The sequence below is a fragment of the Struthio camelus genome, chromosome 2 (assembly GCF_040807025.1).
Source record: "Struthio camelus isolate bStrCam1 chromosome 2, bStrCam1.hap1, whole genome shotgun sequence".
Taxonomy (NCBI): Eukaryota; Metazoa; Chordata; class Aves; order Struthioniformes; family Struthionidae; genus Struthio; species Struthio camelus.
This window is the reverse complement of record NC_090943.1, coordinates 35,929,868-35,941,657: the sequence shown is the minus strand read 5'-3', so window position 1 is coordinate 35,941,657 and position 11,790 is coordinate 35,929,868. Positions and strand designations below refer to the sequence as shown.

At 41.7% G+C, this 11,790-nt stretch overlaps 1 long non-coding RNA gene across 1 annotated transcript; it reads right to left on the bottom strand.

Moving 5' to 3' along the window:
* Positions 1–475: 475 nt before the first annotated feature.
* Positions 476–5,004, bottom strand: LOC138066169 (uncharacterized). Its single transcript, XR_011139411.1, has 3 exons — positions 4,726–5,004; positions 3,158–3,306; positions 476–1,013 (listed from the first exon to the last, which is right to left on the bottom strand). It is a non-coding gene; the product is annotated as an uncharacterized lncRNA (long non-coding RNA).
* Positions 5,005–11,790: the final 6,786 nt, after the last annotated feature.

Below are 11,790 nucleotides of genomic sequence, written 5' to 3'. Positions count from 1 at the left end.
TTCACGTTGAAGACACAATCTAACTTCACTATAACAAATCACCACTGGGTTAGGATAAATATTTATGATATCAGACTATTCACTGTAATAGAGTTTGGCTGTTTGCTGCACTAGAAAAATGGAGAAACTTGCGACTTGAATCAAACATCTATATATGTAGTACTTCTATTGAATTTTTTTCCCTAGAGCTCAACATTTAGATGGCATCTTAAAAAGCCAGCAGAAAGTAAGTGAAAGGAAAGGAAATGAAAGAAAAGGAAATGAAAAGGACTTTTGCAGAATATCTAAAACATGTATTGAGGAAAATTATGAATTTTAAGTTTATATTTAGATTAATTTGAACTTTTCTTTGTAATAGACTAATCAGTAATCAATAGATTGATTCTCATTGATGCGATTGTTAAGGTAGGATGGAGATGTTGGTGTGTGGTGATGTTATGACAAAGATTTTGTAAATAGATGATGTTTACATAGAGCATTTGTATAGAAAAAGTTATAGAAACAACAGATTTTACAAAACAGTGTTTTAAATACAGTCATTGCAGGTTTGTACAGGTCTAACTAGCAGACCTCTGCTGTAAAAATCTAACAGTCTAACTTAGTCATATCTACACTGAATGCATGTATTTAAAATATATATAGATGCACATATAGGTATTTCAGCCATATACAGAGACACTCTATGCACATGCATTTTTGGAATACGCTTTTATGTTTTCTTAAGCATGCCCTTGATTTTCTTGTGCAGGACTGTCATGCTACCCGGTTTCAGCTTCTGGCTACTGACTCTTAAGTCTTCCCTTTTTATAAGCATTATTCTATAAGCAGCTGAGGATCATGATGAACAGCATACCGGACATGATAAGCAGTGTGCTCTTGCAGCAAAAAAGGCCAACCGCATACAAGGCTGTTGCAGCAAGAGTGTAGCCAGCAGGTGGAGGGAAGTGTTTCTTCTCCTCTCTTCAGAACCTGAGACCACATCTGGAGTGCTGTGTCTAATTCTGGGCTTCCCACTACCGGAAAAAAAGTAAAAAATATAAAAAAAAAGACATTGGAATACTGGAATGAATTCAGTAGAAGGCTACCAGGATAATTAGGGTCTGGAGCTACTGAGAGAAGTAAGTTTTCTTCAGTATGGAGATTAGGTTAATAGGGGATCTTACTGCTGTCTACAAACTACCTAACGGTAGGACATAAAGAAGATGGAGCCAGTCTCTTCTCAGAGGTGCACAGCAAAAGGATGAGGGGCAGCAGACATAAGCTGCATAAAGGAAAACTCTGTCTAAATATGAGGAATGTATTCTTCACAATGGGGTGGCCAAGCACTAGTCTAGGGTGCCACAGAGTCCATGGTATCTCCATCCTTGGAGATACTCAGGGCTCACATTGCCAAGAGGCTGAGCAACCTCTTCAGAGTTAGCTTTGCTTTGAGCAGAGGCCGGATCAGACAAAAATCACAGAGTTGTTTAGGTTGGGGCTATGATTTTCTGTTCAAAAATACTCCAGCTGGCACTAGGGAAGGCTAAAAAGAGGCATGAGGTAGAGATTTAAATACAAGAACTAAGAGCTAGAGACTTTGAGGATTTACCTGCAGGAGTAAATAAAATGAGCTAAAGCCCATTCCTGGAGCATGACAGAGCTCACACCTGTCTGGGTCAATTTTTGTCTTCCCTCAAACAAGGTTCATTTGGTCATATTGCTTTTTGACATTGCTCCGTCATAAGGACTATCAGCTGAATTGCCTCAGGCACTGCCTGGGTTTGTGGTGGTTGCCATGGCCCAAAGGTGTGCCAAAGAGATGCCAGCAGTCAGGCACCGTGGCAGTGTAGTGGCTGTGCTCGAGCCCATGCCCAGGCCCTGTTCAGTTCACCGGGAGAGTGAACTGAATGACACCAGGAGAGATGGAGCCCTTCGTTCTGCTCCATGCTTCATTGCTAATAACCCCAGAGGTTTAGAGGAAGTCATTCATACCTTTTGTCCAGGTTTCTCCTATTGAGAAAAATTTCTTCACAGATATACTGTTAATATTCAAATAATTAATTCTACATGCTGTACAAATGGGAAGTGCTGTGTGCATCCTAGGTACCATCGAGAAACTATGTCAACAACAGCTATTTTGAACAGTAGGACTCAACTACTGACTCCCTGGACCAAGCATGACCGCATTCAGGACTGTTATAGAAATCAAATTTATTATATTTTTAGGTAGGGTGATTAGAAACTAGAGAAGAGATGGCAATATTTTTAATAAAGAATCAGATTAAGAAACAAATCTAGCTGGTATTTCCCTGTGATGTAGATAATCAAAGACTGCCAAGGGTACCTATGAGATCACATTAATTAAATTATTTTTAAAATTAAATTATGGGTTGGGGAGAATCATTTCTTTGCTTATTGTTACAATTTCAGGAAGCGTAATGAAAAACAGAGGGGAACAAGCTCCCTTGACTTTGGCTAATGGCCACTGCTTACAGCACAGCAAATGACTATTCATATTTGTTTGATTTCTATATTTCAGGCAAGGAATTTGGGGCAGATGTTCATATAAAGGAAGACTCAGAGATTAAATAAATTTTTTGACCTTAGAACGATCACTACTTTTCAAAAGAAAACCAGCCTCAATGTTGTCTTCATTATATACAGAAAGAATCAAATAGAAGAATCCTGAAAGAACAGAATAAGATATAAAACATGAGGAGATGGTTCTGAACCACTTGGTATTACTTTCCCAGGACCAGAGGTAACCACAAAAGTCACCTTAATAACTCTGTTGAATCAATGACACTAATTTTAGAAAAAGGAAACTGTCCTCCTGACAGCTACAGAAATAGTTTTTGATGTATTCTTCCAAAGAAGTCATGTCAGTTCTGAAAGGGGAAGTAACGTGTGAGAGCTATCATTAGCTTTCACAGAATCACATCGGTAAGACAGGATCTTAGGAGGTCCTCCAGGCCAACCTCCTGCTCAGAGCTGGTCCAGTTAGAGCTGGTTGCTCTGGGCCTTGCCCACTTGAGTTTTTAATAGCTCCAAGCATAGAGATTGCACAGTCTCTCTGGGCAACCTGTTCTAATGTTTAAAACGTTTACCTTTTCATGCTAGACACTTTTAGGCTTCAGAGAGATCCCTGGACCTACATTTATTTAGCGCAGATCGTTACCTTTTAAAGGGTGGATTCTTCTTCTTTATCTTCTTATTGTAGAGTATGTTCTCCCATTTATTCTGTTGGGTTTCAAGACGTTGATGTTGAACACATCCTCAGGATCTTATGAGGTCATTGTTTCCTCTACTATTATCTGTTCAAATTAACTGAAAAAACAGAAGACAAGAAAAAATATTCAATTACAAACATAGTATTTTGGCCACTGTGGCTATGAAAGGCAAAATAGTTTCTGTTTGAAATTTCACATAAGTGCGGTACTGTTTTTTTAGATTTATTCATCTGCCCAAATTTGCTACAGTTCTCAAAGCTATTGTCAGGTAAGGTTATAAACATTACTCTTAGTCATTAGGAAATCCACATACAAGTCTACAGTATAGAAAAGGAGAACAACTTGACAACTTTTAATTCCATTTTTTGAACACTGTGGCAAACTCGTAAGGAAATATGTTTGGTGTCTGCTGCAACTGCTTTGTCAGTGTTGTCAGTCTAGCAAAGCTCCTGCTAAGGTCAAATAGGGCAGGATTTCACCCTTAAAATTTTGCAACTCTTTTCTCTGTGAGGCTTTCTAGTACCAGCTACCTCCTCCCCAAACAAATAGCTATATTTGCTGATTCTAAAAAGTATTCTCAAAAGCCTCCCTGGCCAAAGCACACTTCCAGCTGTGCTAGAACCACACCTATGAAATGGTTTACATGGTATTCCTGGGAAGGGCCAGATACGTATATGTTTCAAAGACATTTTCCAGAATGTAGCTTATAAACTGTGCTTTTGTAACCCCTGGAAATTTTGTCCCGTTACTTTTATTGTCCATTTTAACTTGATTGTGTTAAACAGGAGTGTCTCTCACGTTGTGCTTCCGTTAATGGTTTGTTAACTAACTATGTGCTCAGTCAAGATCTCATCTCTACTATCATGCTACTGGCACTTTTCTGACTATCAGTGTTAACAACTACTCAAACCTGAGTAAGATGGCCTATACCTGCCCATACTTGACCTCCCTCTGCCTTTTCTGTGCTTTCACTTGTACTTTTTGTTTTGTTGATGGAGTAAACCAGCATGTGTAAAAGTGATCCAAGCTATCATTATGTCTGCACAAAAGAGTAGTTTGCTGGCAGTGTTGTGAATTTTTGTGTCCTCATATTACTTTTGTTTTTAGTTTGTTTCCAACAGCACAGGTAGAGCCCAGAGTTACAGCTAAGCTATTGTCCTCTTCTTTGGAATGCACTTTGAATTGTGAAAATTTCCACCCACGCTTCTATCTGAGATTATGGGCATAGCTGCTGCCAGCAGATTGCAGAAGAGCTGCACATGCATATGCCAGGACACTTATGACTTGTTTAATAGGCTGTCTTTTAAAGATCATCTGAGATATTCATAAACAAACAAACTCAGTATGCTGCATAAAACGATTCAGCATCTGTATAACTGTTAAGTAACAAATGCATCTATGATCATATTTCCAGCTGTCATGCCTAAAACTGTGCTCAGTGGGGGGCTTGGTCCATGATAGGTCATCCTACATAGTATGATTTTACAAATAATAATAGTAATAATAATAAATGTACCTGCGATGTTGCAAGTGAATAATACGACTCCTTTTCCTCCATCAGCTCTGTGTGTATTCCCTTTTCAACCACTGCGCCATCCACAATGCCCACTATTACATCCGCAGTCTGAACAGCAGAAAGCCGATGAGCAATAACAATAGTAGGCTGACCTTGCCTGGCCTGTAAACAAAATACTAAACTATAATTCATGTCCCCTGTTGCTTAGTGATTTAGAGTAATTCCTCTAATTTATCATATTGATACTGCTGTTACATCCCATTGATCTCATTTGCTGTACATCTGTACAATCCATGATTCTTTCACAACTGACTCAAACCATGACCCCCTTCCTCCCCCTGACAGGTTGGAGTCATAACCTGCTTCCCATTTTGGCTTATTTTACTGCTTCTGCTTTTCTTGGAGTATCTTTTCCTTTTAAAAACTCTATTTAAAAGCTAGTCATAAGCCTCCCTAAGGTATAGAGTTGGGAGTATTTTCACAGAGACTGGCTCATTGGCAGAGGACACATGCCATTGCTTTAATCTAACACGGCCCCTCTGTCTGCCCTCAGGTACCTGAAGCTGATCAGGTCTGTGTTACCGGACCCAGGGGGTCCAATTCTAATAATATGACACCAATTATTTGCCACTGGTAAACATTGCCACACATTATCTAGCTGAAGGCGATGCATTTGCCTTAAATATGTAGTTTCAGGCTTTCACTGCCAGATAAAAATATAGTTTTTACACTCTGCTAATTTATGGAGGAAAGCTATTCATATTACACAAGTAATAGATGCCTAATTTCCAGGAACAAACATACAGGTTTGTGCCTGTAACCTGTCTGTACAACCAAGAGGGAGAGACAGAGACTTCTCCCCGAAAGCCTCTAACTGAGCCCTTTTCTGAGTTAACTGTTCCAAGTTAAATGTTAAGAATATTAACATTTAACTTAATTGTTACAATGGAGGTTCACCCACTCAGATGCTTACTGCATGAAGCAGTATAGTCCTGCTTTTTGCAGTAAATGGGGGAAAAAAGACATATCATTGATATAAATCTATTGTAGAAAATGATAAACGTGAGCTGTATCTCTTTCCTGACTTTAAATTTAATATACGATTTGAGAAAAGAGAAATGGAAGTTATATCAGTGACAAAACACTTACTTTTTCCAGCCTAGCCCTAATGAACATCTCCCTTTTTGTGTCTAGAGCAGATGCAGCGTTACCTAATAAGAGAATTTTAGGACAGCACACTAAAGCTCAGTCAAAAGCTGTGTCTGGTTTCTGACCTCCACTGTGCTGATTTCTCTTTCAACCACAAAGACAGTAAATATCCAAAAGAAGAGTATAAGATCTATCGTTTCTGCATTTTGAACAATTACTTTTAATTAGGATATTATGGAGTGTCGAGGTAAATGAAAACATCCCCTTTGATTTCTCTGAGGATTATATCAAGCTACATGAAGATGGGAGCTAAAAGTAATAATTTCTTGCTATATGGCTTTGCTTGCTAGAAACTGAATATCAGGGCAAATTCACTTGCCCATCGTGATGTAACATAAAGCATGTAATCAGCCCCCCGGTAATGGCAGGGATATTTGTGAGCCTCAAGTTATACTTGGGACTAAAAATCTTGTTGAATCAGGGTGCTGTAATTTAAAAACACAGATTTTAAAAGCTGCAGTTTTCACTTTTCGACACAAGGTGGCTGCAGAAAATCAGCGTTTTGCTCATGCAGCTCAGCCCTGGAAAGCCTCCATCACCTGCGTTTTACTGGTTTTGCACAGAGGCAGATGTCATTCGCTTGAGGCTAACATATAACATCCTCCCCACCCCCATATGGTGTCATTCCAAATTTTAAAATGCATTTACATTCACTCAGTTATCCTGTAGCTTTGGATTCTGTTGTCTCTACCCATTACCCTCTCTGCCTCCACCTCTCAATTTTGAGTGCATTTCTACATCCTGCAGTTTTTCTCTTCACGGAGTTTAGAGATAAACTACATTTTCTGGATATGTTCTGTCACACAAAACTCAGCCGCGCACATGAAAGGAACAGCTTCTCTTCAACACTGATGTTGTGTCAGTTTGTTTCCAAAGAAGAAAAATACTTGACTAATTAACTTAGATCAGGAAAATGCGTTATGACATCATACACATTTTCCTCCTTTGTTGCAGTTTCAATTTATTTATCATTTTCTCTGCCTTGCTTTATATCATTTTTAATTGCCATCCTAAAAAGAATGGTTGCCTGGCTGACCACGCCCATGAATTTTCAGAAGTAGCTTAAACTGAATGATTTTATGTCATGTTACTCCAGGGTGATTTAACCCTCAAGTAGAGTGCAAAATTTTATGGCCTTTCATTTCCTAACCAGACCCACATTTAGGGCAAATCTTGCAAGATTAAGAAAAGCATTAGTAGTGATGGTTCATTTTAAATTGAGTGAAGACACGGTCCTTTGGCCTGGACATTTGCCTCAGCTGTGTACCATATAAGCTAAAAATGGCAGAAAAAGGAAGGGTGTCACTGATATGCATTTTTAGAAGCTCCTTTTTAGCGTTAGCCAGGAGTGTTCATGCTTGTAGGACTCTGAACAATAAAATCCATCTCTCTTCATCAAGCACCTGGTAGCATCGCTCAATGATAAATGCCACAAAAGAGAGAGAAGAGTGGAGAAAGGGTCTGCGAGTGTGCAGTGCCACAACATCCTGGCAGGCATATAGTGCTGTAAGCAGCCCTTCAGCTGAGAGCAAAGTATTGAGTAGTTAGTTAACAGTTTGCACATGTTAAGAGCATGTAAATGCCCCTGCAGATTCTTTGTCCAGATAACAAATAGGAAGTGATTTCATATATATGTGTGTGTGTGTGTGTGTCTATGTGTGTGTATATATATATATATATTTGCATATCAAGTGATCACAGAGCTGAACTACTGCCTCTGCGTGCATTTTCACAAAGGAGCGCATGGCACTGAAGTTTAGGCCTGAGTGTATTTTGTCACAGGCCTCGTCTCCAGATTTCTATGTAATGCCATAAAACAGGAGCATATACACACCTTAACTGCCCCAATTTTGTTAACTTTTCTTATGCTTAAACTAACCTGCATAAGTATTATCCCAAATGACAGCACTCCAAGTTCTTTTGTTTTGTCTTTCTTTCCTCTCCATTGATTACAAAGGGAGCCTAGATGATTAGCTTAGGCTAGACATCTAATTTTAGGCAGTTAAAACAACGTAAGACAATGATGTCCACACACTAAAGCAACCATTTTATGTTGTTTTTTCTTTCTCTAACTTATAAATATGATTTTGGGCAGGTGACAGATAGTGCATACAAGTTTGGAAAAATCACTATAGCTTTATGACATCAGAACCTGGAAACTCTTCTAAAGATCACTGTGAATTTCAAGATATTTCTTCCACCACGACCAACTGAAATAACATAGGAAGTCTGTGCAAAGCTGTTCTGTTTTGTTTGTTATTTTTTAAAGTTGATTTCTTTCTGCTTCTTGCCTGAAGATCGTTATCAGATTAACCAATAAGGGGTTATTAGCCAGTGCAGGTGTAAGAGCTGAAAAAATCCAGCCATCAAGAAGAGTAGGTATGGAGAAGTCTGTGACACTCTTACCTAACGTTGGCTGGGTCTACAATAACAAGTTGTGCAGTGCAACAGGAGTGGGCCAGTGGAGCAAAACAGTCTCCCAGCATCTACACTGTATACGTTTTGGGGAAATTTATGTAAGACTAGGTCTGGCTTTATCCCACAGACCCAACACTTTCAGAGGTTGGAACACCTCCAATGCCTTACCTTATTTGGGTAATTTCACCCAAATAAGTCTGGTAATGATCTCTGAGACCATGCTGGATCGCAAACCAAAATGGATAAACAGAAAACAAGTTTTTAAAGAGAACTCCAAGCCCAAACTAACACACCTGTGTAACTGTACCTGATACTAAATATTTATAGCATCAGTTTGCTTACAGTCTATGACTATTAGAGGAATATTATAAATACTAATTAGCCTGATATTTATAATTTAAATTCATACTGTCTCTTCAAAAGATAACGGGATTCATTTACTGTTCACTGAACTTGCTCAAATTCTCTTCCCACCTTCCCCCAAAAGAGGAAAAAGGTTAAATGTTTTAGTAACTTGCTGTCTTCACCTCCTTGCTTGCTGGTTCTCCCCATCCTGGTCTGCAGTATTACAACATACTGTTTAAAGCATTGATTGGGAGTATGACAGAAAGTTGTGATGAAGTTGTATGTAAGACGGCATTTGTGCTGTATGTACAGATACACACACATGTATGGCACATGGTAAACAGAAGTAAACGGTTTGATTCAGTAATCACCTGGTTATAGGTGAAATACTAAGGAATCTGAAGTCTATTTTTATGCTTAAAATGAGCACTGAAAACAGTGAACACCAGAATCACAAATGAACACTCTTTTTCTAGCTGGGATAATAGTCTCTGAGTCAGATTTTCCCCATTTACGTACAGTTTGCTAGCTAGGCTCTGACCTCCTCTTTGTGAAGGAAGGAAGACACTTTAGGCTTTTTCTAAACCCTTTGGTGTCTTCCATCCAGCTCTCCCCTCTTCTTTTTATAAAGGCAACTGTTAGAAAGACGATGTTACCAGCTCCTCGCCCAGAGCTAACAGTCTTCATTTCTCTGGCACCAGCAACATGCATCAGGAAGAGCCCACACACCATTTTTTCATGGGAAGACCAGGGATGTTATTTTGAAGAAGACTTGGGAATCATTTTAGGGTGGACAGCATGTAAAAAGAGTTGCCAAGAAGAACTTCCTAAAATGGGAGAACTTTGAGATAACCATCTGGTATTATCACTGCCTTCACAGAATCACAGAATCACAGAATCGTTTAGGTTGGAAGGCACCTCCGGAGATCATCTAGTCCAACCTCCCTGCTCAAGCAGGGTCCTCTAGAGCATGTTTCCCAGGATCACATCCAAGCGGGTTTTGAATATCTCCAGGGAAGGAGACTCCACTACCTCTCTGGGCAACCTGTTCCAAAGCTCTGTCACCCTCACAGGAAAGAAGTTTTTCCTCAGGTTCTCAGATGGAACTTCCTGTGGTTCAGTTTGTGCCCATTGCCTTTCGTCCTGTTGCTGGGCACCACGGAGAAGAGTCTGGCCTCATCCTCTTAACACTCCCCCTTCAGATACTTGTACACATTGGTGAGATCACCTGTCAGTCTTCTCTTCCCCAGGCGGAACAGGCCCGTCTCTCTGAGCCTTTCCTCATAGGAGAGATGCTCTGTTCCCTTCATCATCTTAGTAGCCCTTTGCTGGGCTCTCTCCAGTAGCTCCATGTCTCTCTTGTATTGGGGAGCCCAGAACTGGACACAGCACTCCAGGTGAGGCCTCACCGGGGCTGAGGAGAGGGGCAGGATCACCTCCCTCCACCTGCTGGCAACACTCTTCCTAATGCACCTCAGGATACCATTGGCCTTCTTGGCCACAAGGGCACACTGCTGGCTCATGCTTAACTTCTTGTCCACCAGCACTCCCAGGTCCTTCTCGGCAGAGCTACTTTCTAGCAGGTCAGCCCCCAGCCTGTACTGGTGCATGGGGTTCTTCTTCCCTCGGTGCAGGACCTTGCACTTGCCTTTGTTGAACTTCTTGAGGTTCCTCTCCGCCCACCTCTCCAGCCTCTCCAGGTCCCTCTGAATGGCAGCACAGCCTTCTGGTGTGTCAGCCACTCCCCCCAGTTTAGTATCATCAGCAAACTTGCTGAGGGTGCACTCTGTCCCTTCCTCCAGGCCATTGATGAATAAGCTGAACAAGACTGGACCCAGGACTGACCCCGGGGGACACCACTAGCCACAGGCCTCCAACTTGACTCTGCGCCATTCACCACAACCCTCTGAGCTCGGCCATCCAGCCAGTTCTCAAGCCACCTCACTGTCCACTCGTCTAGCCCACACTTCCTGAGCTTACCTAGGAGGATGTGATGGGAGACAGTGTCAAAAGCCTTGCTGAAGTCCAGGGAGACAACATCCACTGCTCTGCCCTCATCTACCCAGCCAGTCATTCCGTCATAGAAGGCTATCAGATTGGTCAAGCATGATTTCCCTTTGGTGAAGCCATGCTGACTACTCCTGATCACCTTCTTGTCCTCCAGATGCTTAGTGATGACCTTCAAGAGGAGCTGTTCCATCACCTTTCCAGGGATGGAGGTGAGGCTGACAGGCCTGTAGTTTCCTGGCTCCTCCTTCTTGCCCTTTTTGAAGACTGGCGTGACATTGGCTTTCTTCCAGTCCTCAGGCACCTCTCCTGATCTCCAGGACCTTTCAAAGATGATGGAGAGTGGCCTAGCGATAACATCTGCCAGCTCCCTCAGCACTTGTGGATGCATCCCATCGGGGCCCATGGATTTGTGGATGTCAAGTTTGGACAAAAGATCTCCAACCTGATCCTCCTCAACCAAAGGAGAGTCTTCCTTTCTCCAGTCTTCCTCTCTTGTCCCAGGCGTCTGGAATTCCTGAGGACTGGCCTTAGCAGTGAAGACGGAAGCAAAGAAGGCATTCAATAACTCTGCCTTCTCTGTATCTTTTGTCACCAGGGCACCCGCCCCATTCAGCAGTGGGCCCACGTTTTCCCTAGTCTTCCTTTTGCTATTGATGTATTTGAAGAAGCCCTTCTTGTTGTCCTTGACATCCCTTGCCAGATTTAATTCCAACTGGGCCTTAGCCTTCCTTGTCGCATCCCTGCACACTCTGACAACGTCCCTGTATTCCTCCCAAGTGGCCTGTCCCCTTTTCCACGTTCTGTACACTTCCTTCTTCTGCTGGAGTTTGGCCAGGAGTTCCTTGCTCATCCATGCAGGTCTCCTGCCCACTTTACTGGATTTCTTACTCTGAGGGATGCACCCATCTTGAGCCTGGAGGAGTTGATGCTTGAATATTAACCAGCTGTCTTGGACCCCTCTTCCTTCTAGGGCCCTACCCCATGAGATTCCCCTAAGTAGGTCCCTCAAGAGGCCAAAGTTAGCGCTCCTGAAGTCCAGGATTGCAGTCCTACTCATTGCCCTGCTCCCTCCTCGTAGGATCC